Here is a 15,170-nt window from a genome sequence, read left to right on the forward strand (position 1 = left end):
TCTGTCATATCCTGGTTGAGACAGACTCGGGCTCAAAGCTTAGTTCTTCTAGTTATTTACTATCACTAAACAGAGCCTCCATTTGTAATCCTTGAAACAGGGCACTAATGACACTGATCTTCAAGACTAAGATGAGAACAAAACATGAGAAGGGCCCACTATGGACCACCTAAAACGTTATGATTATTGATTATTAACTTTTGCTTCCCATCCTACTGGAGTGCACTGAAGCTGAAGTGAATGCTCAAGAAGCATTTGCTTTTTCAAAAAAACCACCATTTTGATTTCAATGTAATGAACAGTGACTTCTTAAAGTCCTTTATCCTTACTCAATTTTGTTCTGTTATGAAAGACATTTCAGAATATTTCTATTGAAAAGCAATCTCTTACTTTCCTTTCTTTCCCTCAAAAATCAATGTACAAAATTCTAAGGAACAAGCCCTGTCAGTGTCCCTCCTCCTCCAGCCTGGCTTTCTGCTTTGAACTACAGTAACTCCCTGCAGCCAGTGTTGCTGCCCAGAGAATTGCCTGCTTCTCCCTTACAACAAACAGGACTTTGTCAGGAGATTGGAGGCGAGCCCAAAGTAGGAGGGGAAAAAACAAGGAAAAGAAGTTTCAGCCAGAAATTGAATTGACACCCACACTATGGTCCACACTGTAACAGGTAAGAAAAGCAGGAGAAAGAAAGAGTTCAGACCAGCACCACCCTTCCCCACCCATGGGAAATGCATTCCAAGACACACAAAGGACATGCTGGTCAGCTCAGTGCCTAATGCATGTGGCTTGAGTTGTTAATAAAATATTAATATATTATCAAATAGAATAGCTCCTTATATTCACCGAACCAATCACATTGCAGTTACTATCCCCTCCCCCATTTGCAAAGAGAAGAAACTCAAGTCTTGAGAAATGCAAACAAGACTGTAAAAGAGAAGTCAGGACCACAACTCAAGTTCTCCAACTCCAAACCCAAGGTCTCTCCCACAGCACTGTATCAATTGTAAATGGCAATTTAAAGAATGATCTTGGAAGTTCAACAAATGCACTACTTATAAAGGTAAAGGTAAAACAAGACAGGTTTTATGCTCTTGAAAACAATCCTGGGTGCCAAGGATGAAGGTTGTCACAGGCTCCAACAACAGCTTTCATAAGGATCAGTTCAGCATCTTAGGGCAGTGTTTCAGGAAGGTCCCTACATCACTCCTCTGTTCCAGGATGTGCATTATTGCCATGATTTTATTTGCTCGTTGGTTTGGGGAGAAGGTATTAGGGAGGGAGTACAATTTTATTTTGTCAATCAAACTTTGATACTGACTTTAAGACTGCAGTGAGGTGAGAAGCAAAAGAAATTTCTAAAGCAAATTTGTGACTGCTGTTCTGAGGGTACAAGGACTACTAATGCAGAGATCCTGAAGCCAGGACCACTTGGGTTCCAATCACAGCTCTGCCACTTAACTATACTCCAAGCTATGTAACCTTGAATTACCTGGCTATTCATTGTGCTTGGGAGGAGTACCCACACTGGACAGCCAGCCTTGGTTTCCTCTTCTCCAGAATGGGTCTGTTGCGAGGAGTAAATGAGCTAATGCACATGTAAAGGGTCCAAGCCATGCCTGGCAAACAAGAAGCACTCCAATAAGCATTTCCTGTTATTACATCCAGATCAGTCACTAGAATTGAGTTCTTTTTTAAGTCTACTTTATAAGAAGGTTAAAGAATATTTCTTATATAACTTGTTAATCCATACTGCCTAAAACCAATCCAAAGATTATTTTTAAATTTCACTTCCTGATAGAATCTTCCAGGATTTCCATCCATGGACCACAGTCCCTGGAAGGCCAAGTAGTAGAATTTGAAGAATTTTCCTTCTCAACAGTGCAAAGAAATCTGTACCATTTTCCCAATACCACAAGTGGGTTCCCATAATGAGAAAGAAACAAAGATCCTTACTGCACTAAAGTAGTAGCATATTTTTAAAGGTACTTCTTCAAAAAGCAACCGAAGTGTTAGAAATTTATTTATATCTATTGGGAAAAACACAGCTCAGTTCACAGCATGTCAATCCTACAGACAGTACTATAGACGGGGATAAAATCTGCTGATGAACCAAAAGGTAATTTTCCAGAAGATGCTAAAATTCCTAAAACAAGGCACTATGTACTTCCAATGGTTGAGGAAAAAAAAAAAAAAAATTGTGTGTGTGTGTGTGTGTGTGTGTTTTCAAAACTCCTTTTGTACCAGAATTCTGGACTTGGCTATACAGAAGTCTGTTAAAATACTATCACTATCCTCTTTTTTAGAGAGGTCATATGTATAACAAATCATACTTCAACCACATTTAAGATTTTCCCAGGGCAAATAAAACTAAAGACTATGGCAAGGCTGCATCCTGTGCAGGGTCAGCCAGGGATGCAAGGGGTTAAAACTCATGGGACATTGCTCTCCCAGCAGTGTACCCAACAACACAGATGCAGCCTGGCTGCCATTATGTCACACAAGACATAATGTGGGGGCAGGTCCATGGTGCTGAGCACAAGGGCCCTCCAAGCAGAACAAAATGATATCCCAAACCATCATTTCCTTGGGGACTGCTGGGCACACACTCTCAACCAGTATTGTCATTTTGCTTTGTTAGGGTGAAGGTTGGTTTGTATTCTAACATAACAAACTCTCCACAATGCAAAACTTTCCCAGCTTTCTTGGTTTACTTTTTGGCACTTGCTGCTCTGTGGACCCCTCCTCTTTTCCTCATTCCATATTCTCCTTTCTGCCCCAAATCCTATCCCTTCCATTTCATGCCAATGCCCCTCTGCAGAAGCCACATGAATCAACACAAATATACTATAAATGGGAAAAGAATAGTACTCTTTACCCCTCTCACATAGATTCTAAAATCCAGAGTCACAATTTTCCAGTTCCCCTGTAAGGATTCCTTATTCCTCTCTCTTCCTTCTCCATTTACCCCTAAATCAATTTCAAGGTAGGAGCAAATCTTCTTCCATTACCTCCTGAGTAACTGATTTCCACTCAATTCCAAATGGCTCTTACCTCACTCTCTACCACTGGGTCCACCTCTCTGGTGCCTCATACTCATTCCCTATCTATTTCAACCTGAACCTGTTATTCCTAGGGCAAGACAGACGACACTTCAAATGCATCCACTCCAGATGTAACATCCCAAATTTAAAAGGTCAGAAATTGTCATATTTGCAAGTATGTGTTGTTTCTGGTTTTGTTTTGTTTTGTTTTCCTGCTTTTGTGTGTATGGGAGGGAGGCACAAAAGAATCAAGTTTTGCTTTGTTTCTGCAGTACTGGGGATTGAACCCGAGGTCTCACACACATGTTCTAGGCAAAAGCTGAGTTACATCCTTAGCCCTCAAATCAAGTTTTGATTTGATTCTATTTAAATTGACTTTTCTTTTCCAGTACTAGGGATTGAACCAAAGGGCACTTTACCACTGACTTACACCTCCAGCCTTTTTTTATTCTGAGACAGGGACTAGCTAAATTGCCAAGGCTGACCTCAAACTTGTGATTCTGCTGCCTCAGTCTCCCAAGTCACTTGGATTATAGGCGTGTGCCATCATGTCTAGCCTAAATTGACTTTTTAAAGTGTAATATGCCTTTATTCAAATCCTATACTTCCATTTATCTGGCCACTAAAGGGCTATCTATCTTTAAGAGCCTAAGCTCACAGGCTGTATCCAGCCCACAAAGCTATTTTATTTAGTCTACAGGAAGTTCTTATTTAAAATGTTGAATTAGCCAACCTTTTAAAATCAGATTTTACACAATAATCCAGATTCCTGGCTGACAGTGAAAAATCAGAATATCTGGCCCATATTCCCACAGGGCAACAATCAGCTGCTCAACAGACCTTCTATAGACAAGACCTCCATCTTCTAGTTCAGCCCAGCCCTGCACTTCAACTCTCTCCCGATTACCCTGCCCTGAGGTTGAGTACTAGCTGCCATAAATAATCTTATGTGAAGCCCACTTTAGGCAATGCTTGGTATTTGCCCAGAACATCAAGGCTATAGCTAATATCCATTTCTCTCTCTAGTTAGAGCAAAAATTACAGATACAATAGAGTTTCTTAGTATAGAATTTTCCAGGTACAAACAATTTTAAGGAAAACAATTTAGAAACTAAGCAAAAATGAACTTTATAACAGAAAATTATTTTAAAAGAATTAAGTTAAAGGGTCAGGTGCAATGGCACACACCAGTAATCCCAGTTATTCAGAAGGCTGAGACAAGAGTACAGCCAAGTTCAAGGCCACATTGAGCAACTTAGATTCTATCACAGAATAAAAATAAAAAGGGGTGGGGATTTATCACAGAAGTACAGGACTCAATCCCCATTACTAATGGAAAAAAGGTTAAAAGAAATTCTCTCTATATATACACCATCGCACACACACTCGTGTGTGTGTGAGTGTGTGTGTAGGAAGGGGGTACATGTATGCAAAGATGTGAATCCACAGCTCACTTCTCACTTTAATGTTAATATGAAAAGTAGAACTGTTAAAGTAGAAAATAAATGATTATATTTGAGTATAACAAATGCATAAATGAAACAGACTCTGAATATATGATACATATTCATTCATTTTTTTACTTTGAGCATATAGGAAATGATTGTGTTTCATTATATATATTTATTATAGCATGTATTCAGCTTAGACACCTTAGCAAACAGCTGCATTTTTTTTAATATATTTTTTAGATGTTGATAGACCTTTATTTTAATGTGGCGCTGAGAATCGAACCCAGTGCCTCACACATGCTAGGCAAGCGCTCTACCACTGAGCCCCAACTCCAGCCCCAACAGCAGTATTTTCATACATTTATGTATAATATTTACTGAAGGGTCAATCTAACTAGGAGGAGGGTGCTTAATGTGTACTATTATGGCATTTCTAATATCAATATTGGTGATAAAAAGAGAAGAGAGTTACAGAATACACCAAAACAATTAAGTGATTTAAAATCATACCCAAGTGTTCCACACCCAAGTGTTAGCATTTTCTAAAGCCACTGTGGGATGACAAGAACAATGGTCTCGAGACCTGAACACTAGGGCACCTCTACAGCCATACTCTTCAAATGAGAAGCAGAAACTAGATGAGCCCTGCAGTCCCACCTCAAAATCTGATCACTTTTTTAAATTTAGCATAAATAGTAATGCTATTGTAAAATAAATACAGAGACATAATGAAGAAATGAGAAAGCAACATACAGTGATTATGAGAACAGGCTTTGAAATAAAACAAGCCTGGTTTCATCTTCTACCTTCACCATGTGTATGTGATATTTTTGCAAATTACATAACCTCCCCAGCCTCATCATCACATCTGTACAGTGAGAATAAGTCTTTCTTTCACTCAGGATTGTTTTAAGGATTAAATGAGAATGAACATACATTCTAGGGCCTCGGTTTGGACAAGCAATAAGTGAATTATTTGTTATTACTGAGAACTTTGGGTAGCCTAAAAATTGTCCAACTACTTCTTGACCATGTAAGGTTTTTTTTTTTTTTTTTTCTGTTTTGTTTTGTTTTTAAGTTATAGCTGAGAATAAACTGATTTTAAAAGCTCATTCAATAGGATGCTATTCCAGGCATCATGAGGGTCATTTCCCATGAATCAATTTTCTAACATTTCTTAGAATTAGATTGGGAAAAATCAGTGAAAGGAATTTTGACTGATGGCAGTTCACACCCCATCTGATGGCTTCCATTCTGTCTTCAGAGTAAAATCTACAGAGGTGGCTTTCTGGCCGCCAGCAGAGAGAACAGTGTCTTGCACATCCTCTTCTCTGCTCTGTAGAACGCGCTGCCGTTTTTTGGTGTCTGTTGATGCTGACATTCAACAATGGGATTTATGCATTGCTGGGAGAATGAAGCCATCTCTGACAATGTTCCTAATTATTGCCAGCAAACAGGGAGTGGTGGTGGAGAGACCTCTTTCTTAAAAGAAATGCTTTTAATGGAATCCAACCCCATATCTGTGAGCCTTCTCCAATAGCAGGTGTCAAGGGAAGAAATAAACATCTTGAAATCTTCAGAGGAGTGGAAATTCTCAAATTTTTTATTTCATAGGCCAATAAGATTTCAGAAGAGAAACCGCCATAAAACTTGTGAAAACTTGACCAAGAATTAACACCAAAAATCAATCAATCACCATCGTTTCACGAAATTAAAAAACAAAACTCGCTGAAGTAGGAAGGACAACCCAATATTAAAAAAAAAAAAAAAAAAAAAAAAAAAACCCTTTAACTGAATAAACTTAGCATTGAAATTGAAACTGAAAAGCTTGTTGCATCCTACTTATTCTCATTACCCCACATGTTGGAATTATCCTCATGGGCCCACTATGGGCACAACTGCTCAAGAATGGACTGAGAGTTGCTGTCCTGTCCAGGGCACCAAAGGCCATATTGTGGACCACCTGCTATCACTGTCATCATCCTCTAAGGAATCTGATGCCTCCTTGAAACTTCTTGTTTGTCTTAATAACACGTCATGGGACTGTCAGCTACAAGTGTTTCAACAATGTTTTAAAGGTGTTTTTAGTCACTATATGTATGTATATGTAGTCACAGCAACATAAAGATGGTGGTTTTCAGCTTTAGATGGATATCAGAATCTTTTTTTTTTTTTTTTTTTTTTTTTTTTGCGGTGCTGGGGATCAAACCCAGGGCCTTGTGCTTGCGAGGCGAGCACTCTACCAACTGAATTATCTCCCCAGCCCGATATCAGAATCATTTGAGGGAAAGAAAGGACTTTTAAAAACTAAACTCTGCCTCCAGAATTTCAAAATCTCCAGATATTCTGATTCCATAGGCAAAAGGAAAGGTCTGGACACATGTATTTTAAAAATAATCCCCAGACTGACTTTGACACCACCCATTGTTAACAAGAATTGGTACCACATTTCTTCGCATTTATCCTGAATTCATGTCTTACAAAGCTTAAAGATAAACCTTTTCAATTTTTTAGGCAACAAATACTGAGGGAGAGTCTACCATGTGTCACATTAGAAAACCAGAGGAAAAGACAGATAGGCCCCTGCCTTCACCACATTGACAGAATATCAAGAACATGGAGACAAGGAGGCAATTAAAATGCCATAATCCAGGTTTACTGGAATTCAGTGAACAGTCAAGGCTTCCTGTGTCCCTAACCTAGTGGTTCCAGGGGCTTCAATAACATCACCTCTCAGCTGACTCTTTCCAGATACTGGAAATGCTAATGTTTTTATCAGAGAAATACACAGGCATGGACCTTGTCCTGTGGAGCTTAGATTCCAGCAGGAACATCCAAACCTTCAAGGTATTACATCAGTCTTTCCTAAGCTGAAGTACCCATGACTTTGAACATAGTACGATGGAAACTGAATTCAGATTATGTTTTCTGTTTTTTTCCAGATCTTTTTGGTGAAGATTAGCATTTCCTGTCCTTTTTATCATCAACAAGTTGAGACAACATTGTCAAGTATTTTCAGAGTCCTTCCCTGGGTTTTCCCAACAAAACACCATCTTACAGAATTTCCTAATAACCCCTTAATATTTGACCTTGTATCTGCCCACAAAGAAACATACCTACAAATCTTCTGATGACTAATGCAACCTAGTGTGGTTTCCCTGGAGCAAATCCCTATTGGTTAGATATTTCATAATCCAGAAAAGCTTACTGTCATTTGTAAAAGTAGAAATTCCACTGTGTGCTCCTTCTTTTGGTTCAATTATGTAAATAAGACCTGAGGGACCTCATTGTTTATACATCTGAAGTAGAGAATTCTTTATTCTTAAACTTTTTTTTTAAGGCAGATGATTCTAATGCCCACTCTGTAACTATACCTATAACTTAATCATATCTCCTCCTTGTGCCTACATATTCTCATTTATAAAATTCAAAGGTTGATACCTTACAGCCATAATATTCTACTTTTCTATTAAAAATGATACAATGATATATATCCTTAGTTCCAAGATGAATTAAATTTTGACAATCTTTGAAACTACAGGATAATCTAAGGGGTTTTGGCTATTTTCGTCCTGAAGAAACCTCCTCATACTCATATATTCATGAAACATTCCTTCTTTTCATAGGAATACCCTTCATCTCCAGAGGCTATACGCAGGTTCCCACATGAGACCCAGTAGAATGAACAATCAGGACAGATTTGACTACCATTAAAGAATAGAGTACAATGAACATTTCTCTAACTTATTTATTTATTTTATTTTAGTTGTAGATGGGCATGATACCTTTATTTTATGTGGTGCTGAGGATGGAACCCAGTGCCTCATACATGCTAGGCAAGCACTCTATCACTGAGCCACAACCCCAGGCCCAACAATGGACATTTCTAACAAAGGTGCTATTATGTGTTGGCTCTAAGATTTGGAATTTTACATTAGCACTCTTTCAACAACATGGGATGGTCACCAGGGAGTTCATTTAAATGTACTTTGTTAGATAGTTCTAGAGCATTTGGAGAACCTGGCACTAAATTACATGGGATTTCTGACCTGCCTGACTCAAAGGACTTCTGGGAATGGTAACTGCTAATGTCTACTCAGTGAAGATGAGAAAAACCAATGATAAGTTAAAGTTCAGCTCTGGAAATAGGTTTGTTTCTAAGCTTTTCCCTAAATGTAAAGCTGTCACTAAGTATTCTGGGCATATCAACAAAAAGAAAACAAAGCTCAGCCTAAGTGGGAACCAAGTACATACCTGGTTTTGCCAGCTATACGCTCTACCGCCTCACAAATTTCAAAAGCAACTCTGTTTTGGCAAATTTTTTCAGATTTGCATAAAACATAAAATCTCTCTTCCAGATGTCTAAAAAGAATTACAAAGACCCTGGGGGAGGAAGTACAGATTTCAGACACTTGCAACAGACTCAAACAATTTCAAAATGGCACCTCAGGTGCAAACATCACAAGAGCTAAATGCAACAATACAATGTAGCCCCGCCACAAACAGATTTCTCAGAAACCCCCAAAACTAAGAACTTTTGGAACCCACTCCATCACTCAGCACTCCCAAATCTCAAGACCAGCAGTACCCCAACCTACCAGGTTTCACATACTACTTATTGGCTGCAAAGTTTTCAGTAAAGCCATTCTCTACTCCAGTTTTTTTTTTTTTTTTTTTGGAGGGGGTGGTTACCAGGGATTGAACCCAGGGGTGCTTAACCATTAAGCCACATCTCCAGTCCTTTAATAATTTTTTTGTTTTGACTACGTTACTTAGAACCTAAGTTGCTGAGGCTGGTCTTGAACTTGTGATCTTCCTGTCTTAATCTCCAGAGTTGCTAGGCTAATAGGCGTGCACCACCACACCCGGCTTCCACCACCACACCCGGCTTCCACTTCTTTCCGACAGAATTAGAAAGCAGAACCAAAATTCAGAAATCTCAAAGATTAGACTGAAATAAATTGGATAACACTGAAAAGGAACAATAACACACTCAGTTTCTCAAAAATTTGTTGCCCAATGAATACAGGATGCGACAGCTCATACAACAAATATCTGGGTATTTTGACTATCAGTAACCTATACCTGAATCTGTATTAGGTGCAACTTGGACGGGGGGGTAGGGGTGGGGAAGAGGCCGTTGTTAACTTAAACCTTAGTAAGTAGACATTTATGCCTAGGTGTCCAGGAACAGTTAATCTACTGTGCTCTTTGTTGGCCAGTCATGTCTCAATTACTTTATTCAATTCCAGACTCTCCCTGAGAGATGCTAAAAAACTCAGTAGACATCTACAAACCATGTTCTACAAAGGATTGTGACAAGAACTGGGAAAATTTTACATAAGAAAAGTTAATTAAGGGGAAGGGGACTTGATACTGTCTTTGTGCATTCAAAGGGCTGTCTGGTGAAAGTGGGCAGCTCCTCAGGAATAGAATCAATGGAACAAAGTTGCAAGAAGGCATTCTTCAGCTCAAATAATAACAATAGCACAAAGAGTCCAAAGATGTAATGACATGTGTCCAAAGATGTCGCCAGTAAGGAGAATTCCTTGTTCCTGGGGGTATTTAAACAGAGGCTACCTAGTAAGTATAAGAATGTGCTACAGAAGTTAGATTAGGCTTCTAAAATGCCAGTTCTGATCCTATGACTCTGCACTTATCCCAATTATTATGCTGCCCTGCCAGTTTATCAGCAGCAATCTGTCTCAAAACTGCCCCTTTCTTCCAACAAGGATTTGCACAGCGGAAGTCTCCTAGATTGGTTTCCTAACCTCAATGGTAATTCTTCCTCACAAGTCAAGAACTACTTCCCTCAAGGTCTGTTCTTCAGAAGTAACTTCACTTCTCAGAATGCCACAGCAGTGTTCATCCCATTCATTCGTCTAGGGCAGTTTCTTAACCTCTGCAGTATCAACATTTTGGACAAGATCACTGGGCAAGGGGATGTTTAAAAAGAATGTTGAAATAGCATCACTGGCCTCTACTCACTAGAAGCCCATAGAACCTGCCCCCTAGCTATAACCAAAAACCCTCCAGATATTGCCAAATATCTAGTGGGAAGAAAAAATAACTCACTAGACCTGTAGAGAACCACTGGTCTTGAGGCAAACAATTAACATCACTGACATTTAGTTAAGTTGTCCACTAAATAAGTTAGTCATAGTTTCTGGCTCCAGCCAGGTAAATCTACTTTATTTTATTTATTTATTTGGGTGGCGGGTAACCAGGGATTGAACCAGGGGTCCTTAACCACTGAGCCACATCCCCAGTCCATTTTTATATTTTATTTAGAGACAGGGTCTCCCTGAGTAGCTTAGGGTCTTGCTAAACTGCTGAGGCTAGTTTTGAACTCAAGATCCTCCTGCCTCAGCCTCCTGAGCCACTGGGATTACAGGTGTGCAACAGTAGGCCCAGGTAGTTTATTGCTTTTATCTATGACATACCTCAGAGCTTCTCCTAATACGTGCTCCTTCACCTTTCCTTTGAGGCAACTGCATCCCTAAGGACTGTCAAAGTAAATTCAGATTTATGCTCTACTCCCATTTTCATCTAGCTCCAAACCACCCTGAACTGTGGAACAACTACAATTGTTTACTTGAATTGGCATCCATATGTATACCTGTCTTATCTGTTCTCTATGACAAGAATCTTCTCCTTTCTTAAGGTCCCAGAGCACCCACTCTAGTTTCCTGCTTATTGTTAATAATAATTATTAACTGGTCTTTCTTACAATGTCAGACACTAGGTCCAGATATAAAGAAGTGAAATCCCTTGCAAACTACGATCTCAAGAACATATGTGATCACAAATACAAAGTTTTGACAAAATTTCAGTCTTTTTTTATTGTAAACAAATGGGATACAGCCTTTTAATGTGCCAATTTACCTTTAGTCCTGAGAATGGAATCAAATCTAATACCCAAAGTTGGTTTAACAAAACAATTTAACAATTTGGACATGTAAAACACTAGAATTTTCTAAAATGATTCCAATAAAGTTCTGTACAATGTCAAAAGTAAGGGGAAAAAAGGGCAAGTTTTTTTTTTTTTTTTTTTTTAAGGCCAAATTTTGATCAAGTTTTTTAAATGCTAGAGAAAATAGTAGGAAGAAAAAAGATATGACTATGGCTCAATACTTTGTTGCATCACACAATCCTCCACATGGTAATGGAAGAGACTGGGGGAGAGGGACCAGGTCATTTGAGGACAGCTTCCTCTCGGAACTTCTAATCTGTTAAGTTTTAGTCAACAAAGTATACACACACACACACACACACACACACACACACCCTCAATAAAAACTAGACAAATCTAAGATAAAATGTTCAAGTGTATGATTAAACAATGACAATTCAAGATTCTGAAATTTTTTTGTTCAGTTCTATGAATTATCTAATTATTTTATAGAGAGCTCCCTAAATAACATGCCTAAGTCAAACACTCCAACTTTGCCAGATCCTTAGTGTAACCTACCTAATTTTAATCTAATGATGTTCTTTTCTGTTTCTCACTTGTATTTTGTCTGTGTGTGTGTGTGCGCGCGCTAGGGATTAAACCCAGTAGCACTCTATCACTTAGCTACATAACTAGCCCTTTTTATTTTATATTTTGAGGCAGGGTCTAGCTAAACTGCTGACACTAGCCTAGCCTCAAACTTGCAATCCTCCTATCTCAATCTTCCCAGTCTGTGGGATTACGGGCATGTGCCACCACGCCCAGCTCGCACTTGGATTTTAACAGGGTTTTAGTCAGTAGGTGTCAAGACAGAAAAGCAAGAACTCTAAACCGGACCTATCTAGGAGGCTTTCAGTCAGTATTTATGGACTATAAAAATAAATGCTGTCTGAAGACGCCATTTACTGGTTACAACTCAGGATTCTTCCCAAAGGTCTGTAGGATGCAGAGGCATCATAATCTTTGGGAAGGAAGGTCTGAATCACTCTTTCCTGACACTTGGTTCGAACCTTTGTTTGTTTACGTGCCCTTGTTTGTTTACGTGCCCTTGTTTGTTTACGAACAGCTCTCACCATTCCTGTGGATGGGAATTCCCTTTCTGTTCAGACTCTTTCAATGTCCAGCACAAAACATATATAGGTGCTCAATAAATGCTTCCTGGATGGAATTTTATTATTAAAGCTGCCAAGGTAAGTTTCCAAAAGTCAGCTCTTTACTTCTACATTTCTTCCAAAGTGTGTCCTCACAGTTTTCTTGCCCAATGAAAAACATTTTTCAAGTCAAGGAGGAGGAAATGTGTGAAGAAACAGGAGCCAAGAAAGGACCCAAGTGGCTCTTGGGTCACTTGGCTAGGATTCCCCAATATTAATTCCCCATTGCTCTGCCTACCTCCTGCACACTCTTCTCCCCTCTTCTCTGTGCTCGCTTTCTTTACCGCAACCCTACCTCTCCACTGTCGGCCACTCACACCCCAACTGTGAGAAGCGGTGGGACGTCACACCCCACCTCTCCCTCTCCAGCGGACCTACCTCTCCTCCCCTTGACCTGTAGCAGTTCTTCTTCACTGCGGATGTTTTTTTTTTTTTTAGTTAAAAAAAAAAAAAAAAATCTCATTTATCTGCCAGGCATACCCCAAATAAAAGGGGACAGAAGGGGGATGGCCCCCATCAACTCTCCACTAACTGGAGGTGATGGCCTCTGGGCAAGCACCCCAATTTCCCTGCTTTCCAAGCCCCTACATAAGATTCAAGCACAAGTCCCGCTCCCAAGAGCCCACGCTACCAAACAAGCTAGAAGCGGATTATACCGGTACTCAACCCAGAGACGGCCCGCGGCGGGCTGGGTGCACCTGCGGCCCCAGCTCCCTCCCCCAGACGCGGGGGGCGGGGCCCGAGCCTGAGCCCTCACCTCCCCACCCCAGGCCAGGGGCTCCCAGCACGGCCCACCCTGCGCGGGACGGAGGCGGAGAGGAGGCGTTTCTGGAGAAGTTAAAGGGCTCACCTTCTGGGCACCGGGCCAACAAGGCCAGACACACAACACCCACCTCCGGGATGAATCTGTGGAGCCGAAACCCGCTCTCCGGATCCTCTGATTGGGCGGAAGGAGGCAGAGAAGGGAGCGCGCGCGCCGGGAAGCAGAAAGCAAGCAGTCGGCACTCGCCTCCCTCTCAGGGCCCACAGCCGGCCGCCAAGGCGCCCGCCACTCAGATTGCCGAAAGCGGAACAATCTCCCGGGCCTGGGCGGTCAGAGGCGGGAGCACGGCCCCGCTTGCTGCCCTCTACTCCCGACACCCCTCACCCGTCCCCGAACGAGTTCCCGGCCGCAGCCTCCGCTCCGGCTGCGGGGCCGCGCACAGGGAGGCAGGACGCCTGCGCCGGGATGGCGCGCTCGGGCTCCCGCGGCTCCACCTGCGCTTTACCCTCCCTCGTAGACTCGGGGCCCGAAGAGTAGCGTACCAACCTTGAGGGGCAGCCCAGGCAGCTCGGCCGCCGAGCCACGGCTTATGCTGAGGAGGGAGGTGGCGGCATCACCTGCGGCGGGCGGTGGCTGCACCCGGACGCGCCGGAGCGGCGAAGGCGCGCGGCGCCCAGGACCCTGCTCCCGCGGCCCCTCCCGCGGCTGCCACCTCGAAGCGCGGCGGAGGAGCCGGGGCACCACGGGCGGCGGCAGCGGCGGCGACGAGAGCAGCAGCACATGACTCTGTAACGAGGGGAATTAGACAAAGCGTAACATGGACTCCGGGCCGGTGCAGGCGCTGCAGCTCTGGGACCAACCGCAGCCAGCGAGCGCCGCGACTGGCCCGGCCACAGCCAATGGGGCGGGCCCGGGCCTCCATGTGATTGCGAGCACTTTCCCCGCTTGCTCTGCCGCGCCCGCCGGGGGTCCCGGCGCTTCCTAAGAGGGGGACTGCGGACTGACCCCAGAGAGTCAGGAGGTGGTGTGGGGTCGGGGGCTGTCGGCGGGAGACTGCGAGACACCAAGCAGGTGCAAGGGGCGGAGAAGAATGGCAGTCGATTATCGCTGTCGGCGTTTTACTTATCTATCAAATGCACACCTGGGCTGGGCTCGGTGCCAGGCAGTCTGTTGCCTGTCAGGAGCGAGGCTTGGTCTGGAAGCTTCACGCCCTCTGCAAAGGAGCATATAATGTAGACTAAAACTCATATTAAGATTTGGGGGGCGAGAGATTACATCAAAAGTCATTTAAGTGCCCTCCAACTCTTAAGTAGAAAGTCCTTACCTGGGATTTGGGGCACATGCAACTGAATCTCTGCATAGTTTCTCAGCTTCATTCTATCTGCCTCTGCTATTAAAGCAATGTTTGAGAGTCAGATTTTTATTTCATCTCAGTCTGCCCCTTTCCCCCAGGTTCCTTCCACCAGAAAAAACATTTTACATATGAAGAAGTCAGTGAAAAAGTTTTGTGATAATATGTTTTGCAACTTGACGGTTTTCACTTTTATTTTTGTCCTAAGGTTGAAGTTCCTTTGTAGTCTTTCCTGGATGGAGAAAGACGTTTGGAAGTATTTAGTTCAAATGAAACAAATGATTTCTCCATTTTTCTGTAACCGTGTGTTTCTGGGAACAGTGGGAAGTTTCATCTCTCTAATAAGATTTCTCCATGTCCGCAAACGTTCCATCAACATTTACTCAGCTCTAAATGTCCTTAATAAGCAAGCTAAACAAAATATTATAGGTAGTCAGGAAGGTGTGGGTCAGATATAGTGAGGT

The 15,170-nt window shown here is 42.0% G+C and overlaps 1 protein-coding gene across 4 annotated transcripts in view; it reads right to left on the reverse strand.

The window, feature by feature from the left end:
• Window positions 1-14,397, reverse strand: part of Lrrc8d (leucine rich repeat containing 8 VRAC subunit D) — a 120,638-nt gene extending 106,241 nt beyond the window's left edge. The window contains exons 1-2 of one of the 4 annotated variants that reach the window (XM_047519485.1): window positions 13,902-14,339; window positions 1,487-1,613 (exon numbers count right to left, since the gene is read on the reverse strand). The gene's annotated coding sequence lies outside the window, so the exon portion shown is untranslated. Of the gene's footprint in view, window positions 1-1,486; window positions 1,614-13,901 lie in introns of all 4 variants that reach the window. The other 3 variants (XR_007104105.1, XM_047519494.1, XM_047519470.1) reach the window with 3 other exon arrangements.
• Window positions 14,398-15,170: the final 773 nt, after the last annotated feature.

The sequence above is a fragment of the Sciurus carolinensis genome, chromosome 1, assembly GCF_902686445.1.
Source record: "Sciurus carolinensis chromosome 1, mSciCar1.2, whole genome shotgun sequence".
Lineage (NCBI taxonomy): Eukaryota > Metazoa > Chordata > Mammalia > Rodentia > Sciuridae > Sciurus > Sciurus carolinensis.